Raw genomic sequence first — 16,126 nt, forward strand, 5'->3', positions numbered from 1 at the left:
ATGTTTCCTTTTCCTCTTCTCCATCATCTTGGAGAAGGACATCCCAGACATCTCTGCACGTAAGGACAGCTGTCAGCTGCTGACACCCCTGTTGTTTGGGGTATGGCTCTCCTGGGAGTCCAGTTGGCTCTGTGGGATGTGGCTGTATGGCCTGGACACAGCTGGTCCCTGCTGCCCCAGGGCCGGCTCCGATGGGGTAATCCAGCTCCACCACCAGCACCTTCTCCTGCCCCTGCCTGCTCCCCCACCCACTGTTAGTGCTGGTCTATGCTGGCATCTGGCACTTCACTGTGGGGCACCAGCACCTCCTCTGCAGAACGGAAACGAAGCTGAGCCAGGGTCTCACATGCAGCTGTGATGCCTGACCCTGTGCTGCCAAGAGCCAGAACCTGGGGAGGGAGGGAAGCCTCTTCCTCTGCCTGGAGGTGTGCGTCTGAGCCAGGTCCTGCCCCGGAGAGGTAAGGCTTTGGCCTTCGGCTGCAGCGGATGCTCAGCTTGGAGCCTGCCTCGTGCTCTCCAGAGAGCAGGCAGACGCCTGCGCCTCTTCCTGCCATTCCGCAGCAGGCAGGTCCTGCACAGGAAGCCCCGGACACTGCAGTACCCAAACAACACATAACCCCCAGGACCTGAAGGGCAAAATGTTGTGAAAGTCAAAGAGGAACCAGAGCCACAGCTTCTTACAGTGGTCTCAGTGCTGTAGACCCCAGCCAAGCCACACCACGTGCTGATGCTCCCTGGACCCTGCAACCTCCTCACCCTTTCAATAGTCCTGATCTGAACCGCCAAACACACCCATGTGCCCATATGGAAATAGTGCCCTGGTACTAAGAGTTGTATTGCTCTCATCTGCATAATTGCTCTCCCAGCTGGCTACACAGTTGGATCTTAACTTCACCAAGCTGTTCATCAAGACCCTTCTTTCCCGTTCCTACGCGCGCAGTGCAGCCTGGTTTGTGATTCACACAACCGTAGCACACACTGCTCAGGAAGCTGCTGCTGTTTTTCTCTTCGTTTCCTTGTAAATCAGCAAAGCTGCTGGGTTTTCAGGGAGGGGGTGATGTGTTTTGCAGAATGTCACGTCACCTCTGGGGCACTGTGAATGAATCTGCATAAGGTGTTGAGTGGATTTCTGGGAAGAGGATAATGTGCTCAGGGTGGACCTTCAGAAGAATCACAGGAACTTCTAAGCCCACGGCGCTGCTTTTCCCAGGGCCTGGGGGCAGCAGCATCAGCCGTGTGCAACGGTGCTGTCGATGAACTGGACTGTGGTCAAAATCAGGTTGTTGTGTAATGCAACAGATGGGATCAGATGGGCTCCTGCTCCCTCGGGCTTCATGCTCCACATCAAGTAACCTCATCAGAGCACCTCTCGGGCTTAGGTCCATTGGGAAGGAGAAGATAACCTCAGAAAGTGCAGCAGAAGTGCGCTGGCACTGAGCAACTGCCAGCCTTGCTGCTGACAGACAGCGAGGGGCTGTTCTGTGCAGGTTCTGGGATGTGTGCTGAGTAAAGCAGGTTTGTAAGTCCTGTCTTTTCGTCACTGTTAGAAAGAATGGAAGCTGAACACTTTAGAAATGTTAAATACCACTTCAGCACTGAGTTCCATGCTGTGACAATCAGATTTGCTTCTTTCCATCAGTGGAAACAATCTTTGCTTTTCCTCCATCTACAGTAACATTCCTGCCTGTTTCTCTTCAGAGGTTTCCTATACAAAAGCCCCAGTGGACCCCTGAAGGGTTCACTGGAGACCTGGAAACAATCCCAGCACCTCTCCCCTAATCCTTCAGGAGAGGATAGAGAGTGGAGAAAGAGAAGCAAGAGCTGGGAAGCCCACGCAGCTGGATGGTGGAATGACCCAGCAAGGTCACTGGACTTGGTTGTTCGTGTCTCGCTCAGCAGTAGGAAGCTGAGCAGCTGCTGGATGCACGATTATCGCTGGCAGGCTGGGGCAGGACACTCCCTATGGGCGCACGTGCTCTGCCTCAAACATAAATCAGGGTTTTTCCTTAAATTTACACTTAAATCCTGACAATTTCCCAGCACACTTGTGCTCAGAGCCTGTGCCAGTGGTGCCGTGTGCTGCTCGCTTCCTTGGCTGGCTGTGGACACTGTACTTTATTGTATGACCTCTACCTCACACCCCGCTGGGCACTCTGCTCTCTCCACATGCATTACGTTACTAATGGAGAAGGTCAGTGGCCAGTCATTTGTCATGTGAAAAACATCCATTTGGTAAACTTTATGAAACCAGAGAGAATTTAATAAATAACTGGTGCTTTGCAAGTGCCTGTTGCACATTGCACATCGCTGCTTGGTCCTTGGGATGCAGCAGCATGGCTGACACGGAGCATCGGGGTCCTGGGAGACAGGACAGCCCTTGGAAGCTGCAGGTTGACAACAGCCAAGAAGTGGCACACTGCAACACTGTGAGTGTTCAAAGCAAGGAGCCTCCAGCCACACTGAGCAGGCTGAAGGGAAGGATGGAGTAGGGAGCTGGGACTGCCTTCTTTCAGAGGTGGTGGTGCCGGTTATGTGTGTTTGCCACAGTGGTGGTCTCCTTGCCGTGGTGCCTCCTGCAAAACCAGAACCACTGCAGAACGCCCCAGTACCTCTGGGTGTCTGTGTGTGGTTTGGGTCTACTGGGCAGGTGTGGTGGTTTCTGGGTCTAAGAGCAGAAGTGCCCCAGGGAGGACACGTGCAGTGCTACCAGGGGCATCAGCTGCCCAAAGCCACGGTGCTGCTCAGACCTTCCCCCAGCTCTTTATGACCCATAAAGGGAGATCCCAGCCCTCACTCAGGCAAATCCTAAATGCCAGGTCTGGAGTTTTAGGGAAGGCAGAAACAAAACCTGCTTTTAAAAAATGGTTGAACAGATCTGTGGCCCCAGACCGTCAGTGGCTGCTTTGCATCGGGCTCAGAGACAGCTTCCAGCTCAGGGAACCGCTGAGCACTGGGGAGGGCAGTGCTGGGACAGGCCATTTGCCAGGCATGCCTCTGTGCAGCTCCTTTCCCCTGCCATGTGTTGTTGGCCACCCTTGAGAAGATGCCGATGCACAGCTGTCCTTACCTAGCAATAAGGCTAATTCCTTGATGTGTGCTGTCCTTGTTCCAAATGCTCATCTGTAGCTTGCTGCAGAGGATGAGACAACTGTGGAAGGGTGTTGGGTTTTTTACCTTTCCTCTTGTAGCTTTTTGCTTATAGCTGCTTTGTTAGTGGAAGATCCCTCATACCATGGCAGGAGGGGCTCACGATTGCATTGGCCTGGCTATTTAAAATACTGAAGTGCTAGTAATGATTCGGCAGGCCACAGTGGGCACATGGAAGTGAGTTGCGAGCAGCCAGCTCAGGGTGAACAGTCTTGTTTAATCTTGTCCTTTAGAATTTACGTCATTCTAAATCTGGCTACTGGATGCGATTTAGCTTCCATGAAGGCACATCTTCACTGCAGCAGGGGATTGTCCCCTCCAGGTACATGTGGTGTCTTTTGGGAAAGAAGGAAACAGGGAACTGTCCCTCCTCTGGTGCCTGGCTCCTGTAGGAGCATCCCTCCCTGGGAACGCAGCCCCTGCAGCCTGCTCTCAGGTTTGTGTTTAACAGGCTGCAGACCTGGGAGGCAGCAGCGTGAGCATGGGGCAGGAGCTGGCCTGGTGATGGGGAACCAAGTCTCAGGTTCGCCTCATTTAACTGTGCTCTCCTGCTTGCTCCAGGTCGTTTAAAATCACAGCATCTGCTCTGCAGCCTGTTCCTGAGACCACAGTGGCCTGAATAAGGTCTCTGCAGCAGCTTTTTTGCACCCTGAGAGGTAGGAGGGCAGAGAGCAAACACAACCAGGTGAATAACTGTAAAGGTAAACCAAGGCAAGTAAACGCTGATGCTTTTTGGAGGCTCAGAAAGGTGGTTTCTTTCCTGTGGCTCTTGTTTGCAGTGAGCTGCAAGCAAAAATGGGAACCATTCAACAGCTCTCTCAGCTCCCCTGCCCAGTGTGTTTCAGGTTTGACTTGTTTCCTGTGCCCTGGTGAGATCTTGTAGTCTCTCCATGGACCAGACCAAGGTCTGTAGTCAGAGGAATGGTTCTCACTCTGTTGGTAAAATGCCAAGGAAGCCTTTCAGTGGGATGGAAATAACAAATGTGCCAAGTAAGGACGAGCATTACAGCCCTCAAGCAAAGAAGCCTCATTAGTCCGTGGGTTTGGTTATGGCTTTGGTTCTTTACAGCTCAAGGTCTGTTTCGGGTGGCCCTCTACACCTCCGGTGCAGCAGGGCTCTAACAAGTCGTTGCGCATTTACAGCCAGTGCTCCTTGGTTGGGTGCCTGCGAGCTCCCCTTCGTGCTCCTGGGTACCAGGAAGGCACATTGAGTCTTCCTGCTTGGAATGCCCAGCGAAAACCAATGCACTGTAAATCTGAATACAGGTACTTTCCATAACTTCTGTTTAAAGCGCTGGCAAAGAGTCGCGTGACTGCAGATTATCCTGGACTGAGATCCCCGCTCATACTTGGGCCATTTTCTGCAGGTCTTCCTTTTCTTTTTAAATTATTTTGATTTTCCCAATAGAAAATTCCCCAAGGAAATCTCCTCAGGAACCAGAAATGATGTTGGGGTTCCTCTGGAAGCATACTGCTGTTCTTCACTGACCTCCAGCAAAGACAATAACTGTAAAGGTAAAGAAGTCCCAATCAGTAGGCATCTTGCAGGCTTCTCTGTTCAGATGCTGAACTGAAGGGCTGCATTGCTCTAAAAAGCAGAATTTAAGGGTGGAATAGCATGAAGAAACGATGCTACTACAGCAGGCCAAAGGTGTCTGAGAAATGATTGGAGGGGTTTTATTTGCTCTGCAAACACCACCAGATTAAACATAAAATAACTCAGGACTATTGATGTAAGTCATAGAATCATAGAATCATAGAACAGTTCCGGTTGGAAAGGACCTCAAGATCATCCAGTTCCAACCCCCCTGCCATGGGCAGAGACACCTCACACTGAACCATCCCGTGCAAGGCTTCATCCAACCTGGCCTTGAACACTGCCAGGGATGGAGCACTCACAACCTCCCTGGGCAACCCATTCCAGTGCCTCACCACCCTAACAGGAAAGAATTTCCTCCTTAGATCCAATCTAAACTTCCCCTGTTTCAGTTTTAACCCGTTACCCCTTGTCCTGTCACTACAGTCCCTGACAAAGAGTCCCTCCCCAGCATCCCTATAGGCCCCCTTCAGGTACTGGAAGTGCCAAAAAGCAAAACCTCCAAGTGTCGAAGTCAAGGCTGACCGGATGAGCTCGCGGTTTCCAGTCTGGGTGCAGTGTGAGTAAGGGGTTAAAACCCGTCTGATTTATGGAGATTGCAGTTCTCAGCAGATCCCTGCGCGCAGCATTGGCTGCAGCTCCCTGCTCTGCACCAGCGGCTGCGTGACGGCAGGTTCCCATCTCAGAGTCATTCACTGCACTTCATCAAAACCCACCCCAAGCAGTGCCTCCATAAACCAGCAAGGCCTTCAGTCCGCTTAAAAGCACACTTTAATAGTATGGGGCTTGGAGCAAGCTGCTCCAGTGGAAGGGGTCCCTGCCCATGGCAGGGGTTGGAGCTGGAGGAGCTTTAAGGTCCCTTCATCCCAAACCATTCCATGGATCTATGATGGGCTAAGATGAAGATTTTCAAAGCTGGGCAGCTGTGCAGAGAACTCTGGTGTGTTTTAGGGTGTGCAATTGAAATGGCAGAGGTGGCTGAGCTCCCAGGGCAGACTCTTCCCCTCTCCCCTCACCAGCACCACATCCTCTCCCCTCTTTGGTCAGCTTGATAAGCTGATTCCTTCTACTCCTTCCTTTAGAACTGGCCTCCTGTTCTCTTGTTCAGTTTCCAGAGAGGTTGTTGGGATTGTTTGCATCCTCCGTTGGGAGTACGGGTCTGGTGGCAAGATTTCTGTCAAAGCTTCTTTTCCACTGGTGATGGCTCTTGGCTGCACGGGGGTGGTTACTTGGGAGCATTTGCCTTGCAGGAATCCTGCCTCAGCTCCGAGTTACACAGAAATGCTTTTTTGCACTTGCCTTCTGGTGACAGATGAGTTTCCACTTCCAGGCTGCTGTATTTCAGTAAAACAGGAATGTCAAACACACACTTGCTGTGACAAGTGCTTGTTCCAAAACCCGTTGTAGGGGAAGCGCCCAATCCCTTAGGACAGACAGGCGTTCTGGTTGCCTTCTGAAGACGAACCCCTGGCACAGGTATCTCCTGGCTGTGGCACTTTGCTTGCTTTTGCATGTTTTTTGCCCAGGTCAGCACTGGGGACGAAGGTCACCAGTGGGGATTTGATTGTGTCCGTGCACCACCTGGACTCCCATCGAGGCACCCAGAGGCCACGCGCTGTCCCTTCCCTTTCAGTGAGCCTGGGAAGGGGCCCGGCAGACCCATGGTGCGCCGTGGGGTGAGCGGCAGGCTCCGGGGGCTGTGTGCAGGGGGGCACTCTGCAGGCTGGCTGCAAACACCCAAATCTGGTGCAGGAGCAGTTTGCCCCGCTGCCTGCACAGCTTCGTGCCAGTGACCATGCGGACCGCCCTGTGCCTTATCTTCTTGGTCTTGAGATGCAGAGAAGCAGCAATTCAAAGCAGCTTGCGGATGTGCCTCATTTTAGGAGGGTTTTCTCTGTTGGATCTCAAAGATTGCCTGGTTCCTGTAACATGGAGCTCTCTTCTGTCTGCTCACAGAGGAGCTAATGACAGAAAATGGCTTTTACCCCAGCTCTTCTCAGCCCACCAGGGATGCTCCCATCAGCTCACAGTGCAGGATGCTTTTGGGAAGCCCACGGGATTTTAACTCTGGTCTTTCAAGTGACGTGCTGGACCAGATCATCTCTAAAGGTCCCTTCCAACCCGAGCAACCCTGTGGCTCTGTGAAAATCCCCCACGGCTTTGGGGATAGGGGTGCCTCGGGTTTCTGTTTTCTCTGTTCTCCCCTGCTCAGGAGCCTCTGCACATCTCCCTTTCTCCAGGCAGTGCGGCTTTCATGAGCAAACAGAAATAAATCTTAGCGGGAGCTTTGGATTGTTATCCCTCCTTTCCAGACCAAACTCATTCAGGTCTCTCCTGTGCGTTGTGTGATTGCCTCAAATCAAGGGTTGAATGCAGGGAATGACGAACGATACCAGGGAACAAGAGTCTGGTCTGCAGACCAGTCAGTCTCACCTCTGTGCAGGCAGGGCCTTGGAGCAGATTCTCCTCGAAACCATGCTAAGGCACATGAAAAACCATGAGGAGGAATCCAACCCACCCGCCCCTTCAGGCACATCCTCCGGTAGGAAAAGCAGCAAAGCCTTCTCTTTCTCCACTTTTTAGGCTGGTTCTTGCATGAGATAGAGCCCATTAGCACATGTGGGTGACGAAATGGACCTGTGCCTTTGATGAGGCTCTTGCATTTCGCTGCTGGAGGGGCTGTGTGCAACTTCAAGGAAGAAGCAGAAAGAAGCACCTTGCTGAGCTTGCTGCTTGCCCTCGCCTGACTGAGGGCAGGGGAGCGGGGAGGGTTTGCTGGCGATGAAGTCTTGCAGTGATGACAGGGGGGGTTTCCAAAGAGCGGCTCCTGCAGTTCGATGCAGCGCTCCCATCCTCTGCTCGGTTTCCGGGCCTGAGCAAATCTCTCAGTGGGCACTTTTGAAGCGAACAGAGGAGAACTCTCTGCTGGTGTCGCTGCGGTGTCAGAGGGCACATTAACACCGTGCCGCAGGGAGCGCGGGAGTCTCTCTTCTCACTTGTTCTCCCCACAAGTCCCTGCAGCCCTCGGGGTTTATTGTAGGTAAATAACAAAACCTCCCCAGAGCGTACCCTGCCTCTTCCCCTGTTAGCAAAAGGAGCCGGTGCTCCTGCTGCCTGTAGGATTTAACCCGGCCGGACCTGGCAGGGACCCAGCTCGTGTCGTGTGTCCCCACCAAACTCCAAGCAAGCTGCGGTGGGGAACCCTCCTGCTGGGCTGGAGTGAGGGCAGAGCTGGTGCCCGGGGACGCTGACAAGTGTCAGCCAGGGAAAATATGGAGCTTGGGGGGGAACAGGTCCCCCAGGACCCCCGAGCCAGCGTGTCCCCCCGAGCCAGCACGAGGCTGCAGCCTGCGCTGTTCTGCACTTCCCACTCCTCAGTACCTTGTTCTGAACACTCTCAGCACTGCTTTTGTCTTGTATTTTCCTGCACTTGGAGTAATCGCTGCTCCACGCAGTCAAACCACTGTGGATTATGGCAATTTGGAGGTGAAAGGCTTTTGGATGCTGACTTCGATTCTTTTGTGTGTGAGGAGGGAACAAGCCCCACCATTCAAACATGGGACAAGAGAAACAAGCATGGCTGCAAGAGGCAGCATGGAAGCAGAGCTGGGTGGGAGCAGCCCTGGAAAGCAAGCCATTAAATTGGATCCTGTTGCTTTCTGCATTCAGCTCAATGGGCAGTGCTGGAGCTGTGACTCACTGGACCACCACCACTGCTGTCTAAAAATACCTCGAGAACACATTTCGGGTTGATGTTTCAGTGAGTCACACTCCCCAACAAAAGGGCTCACGGAAAACTTGGTGCATTGATGGAAACGACTCTCACCTCCTCAAACGCAGCAGTAATTTGAAAGAGCAAGCTGTTTTCACATGGGCAGGACAGCCAGTTTTGGACAGCAGCAGGGAGCAGGTGGGATTTGGTCATCCTATTGCATCCATCCCTGCTGTTATCCGGGGACCTGCATTCCCACTGCAGTCATTCCATAAACAGCCTGGCTTCCTCATCAGCTTCCATACCGAGGCTTCAGGTTCCTGGGGCAACAGGAGCCTCTGAGGCTGTTCCCAAAGTAGTGCCTCTGCAGGAGGAGGGGAAGCACCCGTGGTGAGGCGCATTGCGAAAGCCCTGACGTGGAGTCAGGGTAGGTTAAACACTGACTGTCCCCTGCAGCGTCAGGACGTGAGTCACTGCTCGGGTCACCCGAGGTCCTGATGCTGCTCTGGGGGCCGAGCTGCTGCAGAAGAGCATGCACAGCTGTCAGCGTGTGTGCTGGGAGCAGCGCAAGGGACAGGCCACATCCAGCAGGAACAATGCGCACCAGTCACAGGCTCTCCTCAGCCGGTTTTGGCGGAGGGGTTTTGGTCCCAGATGATGTCTCCCTGATGGCCTCCAGGCAGGGAAGCTCCTGGGACAGCCCATCCTGGATCTGGAGCAAGGCTCCTCTTGCTGCACAGCAATGGGCCTCTTCCACCGGCAATCAGGGATCTAAAGTGGAGACGTAAACCTTGTTCATGCTGATAAATAACGCTGCTTTCCTGTGCCAAGTACTGAATGTCCAGCGATCCCAAGGGAGGTTCCTCTCCAGTGTCAAATAGGCTGTGAATAAGCTCTCTTTTTCCCAAAGCTCTCCCATGGACGGCAGGGAGCAGCTCTGGGGACAGCAGGGTAATCCTGCTGCATTCAGGTAACCCCTGCTCTGCTGGGCCCCCCACCCAGGAGCCCACGGCCTGAAGCATCCATTGTGTGAGTGTTAGCAATAGCTTTGGGAACAGGAACTTTTCAGAGTCACTTCCAGCTTATCACAGGGTCTGTTTCTAAAGCCAGGGCCTCGATACTGTGCTCACCTCTGCCCAGCAGAACAGGGCTGCATTAGGAAGCAGCATATTCCTGTGGGTCAGTTTTGGTCCAGCATCAGCAAGCAGCAAGAGAAGCAGGATGTGAGGGATGCAGATGCTGAAAAAGGTGTCTGGGTTGTCACCTGCATCTGCAGGGCCGCGCTTGCTCCCAGCCACAATGGGAAGGGGAGGACATCCCTCCCCAGGGGCTACGGCGGGACTTGGCCATCCTCTGCTGTTACCTTCCCTTCGGCTGGAGCTGCACGGTTCCCAGTCAGCGGTGTGTCCACGAACAAACAGGGCTGCAATGCTCCACACTGATGTGTGTTCTTGTGCCTGTGGCGCGAAACAGCCTGGGCAGTTCTGAAGTTAAGAGCATAAGTGTTGTGCTATTCGGGTCCCTTCTGACATCAGTTCAGTTCCTCTGCATTGAACAGGGACTGCATTCCTGTCCAGAATAGCTCCAGAGTGAAACACGGCTGTTTTCTATGAACTTTTATTGTGGGTAGGAAAAGAATGGGATGGGATACTGCTTGAGGCAGTTTGTAGGCACAAGGAGAAGGTTTATACATGAGAGGACAGTGAGGTGCTGGAATAAAGCCTGGGGCAGATTTAAGAGCAAAGTAAGTGATTCTTCGCAGATGTTAGGATATAGCTGCCTTCAGGCAGGGGGATGGCTGGGTCCCACCTCGTGCTCTCTTTTCTCATCGGTGACACCAGCGAGGGGCAGAAGATCCCTGGTTGTGTTCAAAGCCATTCTAGCAGGAAGCCACAGCAGCAGACCTTTCAGCTGCATGCAGAGTCCTGGAGGGCTGTGCATCAGCTGAAGAGAGGGGACAGGGCGCACAGAAGGGCCTGCCCTTGCATCAGAGCACAAGAGCTGAGAAATCTTTTCCTGGTTCATCTGCCAGGAGGGAAGGGAAAGGGCAGGTCCTGCTCCTGCACGTGGGTTTGCTCTGGGTGCTGACCCTGTCAGCTGTTACAGAGAGAGCACCAGCATCCCACCACGGGCACCCGCGCCCTGGCCTTGCTGAGTGCTTCCAGTATCTGCCTCCACTCTCTCTTCTGTTAAGCAAACGGAAGGAGAACTTGTATCGTCCAAAGCACAGAGAGCTCTCTCCATATCCTTGAGGTCCTGTGGGGGAATTCCTCCATCCTCTTGAATGGAGACGTGGGCTTGAAGTGCTTGGGCTTCTCTGAGCACCTGGGGAGCAAACCTGGGAGAGTGGGCGCTCGGTGGGGCTGGGGCCATGGTACTGTGCCACTGCGTGGGCCTCTGGAGGCATCGTGGCACCCTGAGCTCCTGTATCCATCCTGGCAGGTGGAATTGGGAATGGTTGGAGATATGTTGTGAGTGCAGGGGGAGGAAAACGCAGATCCTGTGGGCTCTTGTTCCTGGAAAATGTCAGCCAACAAGCAAGTGCTGCAGGTGGTGAGCTGTGGGGGGCTGTGGCGGCTTTTGGATGACCTTCTGCTGTAGGAACACCGGGGAAAACATGGAGGAAGAACAAAGGTTTTGTCCCAAATGGAAAAGGAGTTTGGTGCCCAGGAGCAGCTGTAAGGGGTGGCAGCTCCTCAGTGGTGATGGGGCCAGGCTGCTGCTGTTGGGATGGCTGGTCTGTGTCCACCCCTGTGTGAGCAGCTCCGTCCTTCCTGTGGGTCCTTGCTCAGGAAAACCCTTAGGCAGAACATCCACTGAGCGTGGCGGGGAGCCTCCGTGAGGACAACGTGTGCGTGCTTTCCTGAGATGGGAAAACTCCCTCCTGTTGATGCCAGAAACCCCTCTGCAGAGAGCAGTGCCTTCCCAAAGGCAGGCAGCCCTCCAGGCTGGGCTCTGCCCGTGGCTGGCAGGCAGGATCAGGCAGGCAGAGCTTGCCTGCTTTCAGCCAACAGAAGCCCTGGGCCTGAGCAGTGCTCTGACTCTATTAAATCTCCAGTTTTCCCGTGCAAAACCACCCTACTGGGAAAGCTCTTGACCACTGTACATCTCTGCCCGTGTAGAAACTGGAGGAGGAGGAAGAGCAGCGGGTGGCGTGGCTTGGGTGTATCTGCTCGCTCCTGCTGACGGGCAAAGCCCAGACCTTTGGTGGCTGTGTGTGAAAGAGCAGGTAACAGCATTTAAGGACTGAGTCTGTCTTACTGATGTGAGCTGCAGGAGTCTCTGCACCATGGGTCTGCTGTGGCCCTGGGGCTGGGCACGCAGGGCATGCAGAGCAGGGCCTCTGCAAGTACCGGTGTGGTGGTGGTGGTGAGGGTGGCAATAATGGTGATGGTGGTGGTGACAGTACTGCTGGTGGTAGTGGTGATGGTGCTCGTGCTCCTGGCAGCGGTGGGCACCTGGAAACCTGCCCTCAGCTCCCCGTGCCTGCGCATGTCATAGAATCACAGAATCATAGAACAGTTCGGGTTGGAAAGGACCTCAAGATCATCCAGTTCCACCCCCTGCCATGGGCAGGGACAGCTCACACTGAACCATCCCACCCGAGGCTCTGCCCAGCCTGGCCTTGTCCTGCTGGAGAGCCCACGAAGGGCTGAGAGCAGAGCCCCACGCGTTCAACGCGGCGGCCGCACGCGCCCTCCGCGGAGGGAAGGGGGAGCGCGCAGGGAGGCTCCAGCTTCAAGTGAGGATGCGCCGGGCCTGACCCCGCGGGCAGCGCCCGTGTCCCTGCCGCAGGCGCTGCCGGCACCGCCCGCCTGAGCACGGGGGGCAGCAGGGGCTCCGCTCCTGGAGCGTGGGGACCGGCCCCGGGGGCCTGCTCGGAGCGCCCGGTCCCTGCCGCAGCGGGTCCCAGAGCCGGCAGCGCAGCGCGGGTGGTGGCAGCGCAGGGCAGGGGCGTCCCTTGGTGCCGGCTCCTGCCCAGCCCTGCTGCTCCTCCGGCTTCACAGGGGCCCAGGCACAAAAGCTGCCGATGCTGTGCGCAGGGGTACCCAGAGCAGCCCTTCCCAGAGCCCTTCCGCCAGCCCGCAGAAGCTGCACCGTGAGCCGCGAGAAGGGGTCAGATGGGGCTGAGGCCAAGAAGTATTTTAACATTGTTTTCTTGAGACATTATTTATTATTTTCTTGGGACATTGTTTCATTGGAAGTTGCCTCCTGAGTGCCCCCACATGCTTCTGCAGAGGTACATGAAATCCAGTATAAATAACCGTGTGCTGGGCTGCACCCCCCGAGCATGAGCAGCAGCTCAGGGAGGGGATCCTGCCCCTCTGCTGTGCCCTGGGGAGACCCCCCTGCAGCCCTGCTCCAGCTCTGGGGCCACAGCACAAGAGGGACGTGGAGCTGCTGGAGTGAGGGCAGAGGAGGCCATGGAGCTGCTGCGAGGGCTGGAGCAGCTCTGCTCTGGAGCCAGGCTGAGAGAGCTGGGCTGGGGCAGCCTGGAGAAGAGAAGGCTCCTGAAGGGGAGACCTGAGAGCAGCTCCAGTGCCTGAAGGGGCTGCAGGGAACCTGGAGAGGGGCTTGGGACAAGGGCCTGTAGGGACAGGCCAAGGGGAATGGCTTGAACCTGCCCGAGGGGAGCCTGAGCTGAGCTCTTAGGCAGAAGCTCTTCCCTGTGAGGGTGCTGAGGCGCTGGCACAGGGTGCCCAGAGAAGCTGTGGCTGCCCCATCCCTGGCAGTGCTCAAGGCCAGGTTGGACACAGGGGCTTGGAGCAAGCTGCTCCAGTGGAAGGGGTCCCTGCCCGTGGCAGGGCTTGGAGCTGGAGGAGCTTTAAGGTCCCTTCAACACAAACCAGGCTGGGTTCTGGAATTCTGTGATCTTTTGGGTTTTATTTTTCTAGCCCATGGCAACACCCCACTTTTGGCAGTGGTTTTCCCAAGCCCACTGCCAGCATCTGAAGCAACCAACTGAATGACTTTCTAGTAGGTCTCTGTCACTGAGCTGAAGCGCTGTTGTTACTGTACCCACAGCAGGAAGCAGCCCGAGAGGTGAGGATGTGGAGGGAGGCATGGACAAGGAGGTGGGATGGCTGTCGGCACAATCCTGTGCTGCTGAGGCACCCGCCAGGAGGCTTCAGTACCTGGTCTGGTTCCTTCCCTCTGCTTCCTTCCTCCTGGGAGCGAAGGGATGAGCACAGGGAAGGATTTGTACGTCAGACCCTCTGAACAGCACTGCAGCCTGGGTACGGCCCGGAGAGACCCGCAAGTGTGAAACAAGGGACTGGCATGTACAGATACAGCAACTGTGCAAAACACGTTGGAAATAACCTTATGAGGTAGCCTTGCTTTGGAGCGTATGGGTCTGGTTACTTATTTGGTCTGCTCCCTGTCCTCCCAAGCAGTAGGAATGTAGTTTGTTCCTTTCAGCAGGGTATAAACATTTACACTCTCCTTTCTGACCCTATCGCTTTGATCTCCTCCATACACTTTTCCAGGAATGCCTACTGGCAATGGAAAAATGCATTAGCCTGAGCTAATTTGTTTTTCCTTTATATACAAGTGCATTAAGCCTTGGGAAATGGGGCAGTGAAGTGGGATTGTGGAGCTGCAGGGCAAAGCAGGGCCTCCGTAACGCCGTAACAAGGTTTCTGGGGTGCGTTTGTGGTAAGAGGTGGTGGAGATCTTGGGTTGTGGTAGTTGTACTCCTTAAAAGGATTTGATTTCTCTTCCCTGGTACTGAGCATGTTTTGCCATCAGAAGAACAAACAAGAAAGGTGTCTAATTGCTCTGCCCTTTCTGAGGACTGTTCTACGTGAGTAGGGAAGATTTGGAAGGAAAGAGAAACTTATGAAAATGTATAAGCATAACTCATGGGGTCAGACTGTGAGTGAGCATAAATCAGTTGCTCCTTTTTGGACTCATTTCTATCACTTTTGAGGAGTACAGTTTTTGTCACACAGTATCTCTCATGTTTTCCCTTTTCCTGGCTATAGCTGCTGCTCTGTGCCTGGGCGCGGGTTCTCTTCCTCCCAGACAGGATTCTCTCGCACCAGAAGATGCACCCCAGGTCCTGGCTTTGTGCACCAAGAGAACATGAAGCCTTATTAGAAGCCTCTGCCTCTCTAACACAGCTAGCATTGTCTTGGAAACCAAACCAAGGAATTAGCAAAACCAAAACAAGTGAGAGCCGGAAGTATTGTTAAAACCACTATAGGCGACTCGGCTGCCTCTGCAAATAGGAGCTTGCAGATGTACAGTGATGGAACTCTGGTGTTCTGCACTTCAGCTGAATTCCAGATGCTGAGTGTGCTGGGAGGAGAGTGGGCCTGGGGATGCAGCCCTGCTCTCCTGCCTGCCCTGCCCAGGTACAAGAGCTCATGCTGCGGATGTGGCTCGCTGACCGCCCCTCTCCAGAGCTTCCTGGTGGCCAGGTCTCTGCTGGCTGTGATACCCTGAGCGGGATCCATGGGATGGGTGGCAGAAACTACTCTTGATGCCTAAAAGTAGTGCTGGGTGTTCCGAGTGCCTGGCGCCCAGGTTTCTGGTGGAACCGTGATGCTGGTTGCTGCAGCTCTGCTCTTTCTTGGTTCTTTCCTTTCCACCCCTGCACTGCCTGCTCCTGCAGCAACATCTCCCTGAACTTTACACACCCAGGGAGGAATGTTTCTGGTTTGTCTGCAAAAAACGCCACCCCTGTGCAATCTGCTCTGAGGAGTGAGAAGAGAAGGCTGGGATGGCGTGAGCACCGGAGCCCAGGGAAGCTCCAGCCGGGATGCTCTGCGCCGCTGGTACCTCCATGCCTGCCTGGTGCTCACGCCTGCTGATGGGCAGAAGAGGGCAGAGCTGACAGGCTGACCTGCGTCCTGTAAGCCATTTAGTTCAGCTCTCTGCTGCGATGAGCCTGCTGCCCCTGCTTGCAGAGAGGGGCAAGGAGATTACTGTTGTTTGCCTGCAACCCATGGCACTTGTTCATTGACCTCTTTGCTTTGCTTTGGGAGCACAGAGCAGCTCGAAGCACAGCACAAGACTTTCTGTGCTTCGTGTTGAGTGCTCAGCCAGAGACCTGTGGGCGCTGTTTCTGCGCTGCCCACGCGATGCTAAGGGAGGACCGGTGCATGGCCAAACCCCACCGTTTACATGCCCTGAGCAGCCAGTGCTGCTATGAAACCCTGGCTACCAGAGCCATGAGACTGGGCGTGATATCACGTTCACCTGCCTTTGAAGCAGACCATTTCCTGCCGGGGAAGGCAGAGCTGTGGTGCCTCTCCCCAAGCCCTCCCTCCCTCAAAGGCTGCAGCACTGGAGGGAAGCGCACTCGCTGCTCTGTGGAGTGTCACAGCCCTTAAGTCAACCTCTGAATTTTGGGGGCTTGACTCATAACTCCTGAAGGGCCGGGGCTGTCTCTGCAGTCGCTGGCTTCCTGCCCAGAGACAACCATAAAAAGGCATGTTTAGATTTCTGCGGCATTCTTCATTTATGTCAGAAAATACAGCAGCGCGGCTCAGACAGAGCCAAATACGGGCACTGCAGTGGCTCTCCTCGATCATCTCCCTTCGAGACAGGGGAATAACCCCGACTCCAAAACCTCTTTCCTGCCCCAACCCACACCTGACATCAGGGACAGATCTATTAAGGCTGTTGAAACCTTTCTACTCTTAGTGTGCTGCTTATGCTAC

The sequence above is a fragment of the Lathamus discolor genome, chromosome 5 (genome assembly GCF_037157495.1).
Source record: "Lathamus discolor isolate bLatDis1 chromosome 5, bLatDis1.hap1, whole genome shotgun sequence".
Lineage (NCBI taxonomy): Eukaryota > Metazoa > Chordata > Aves > Psittaciformes > Psittacidae > Lathamus > Lathamus discolor.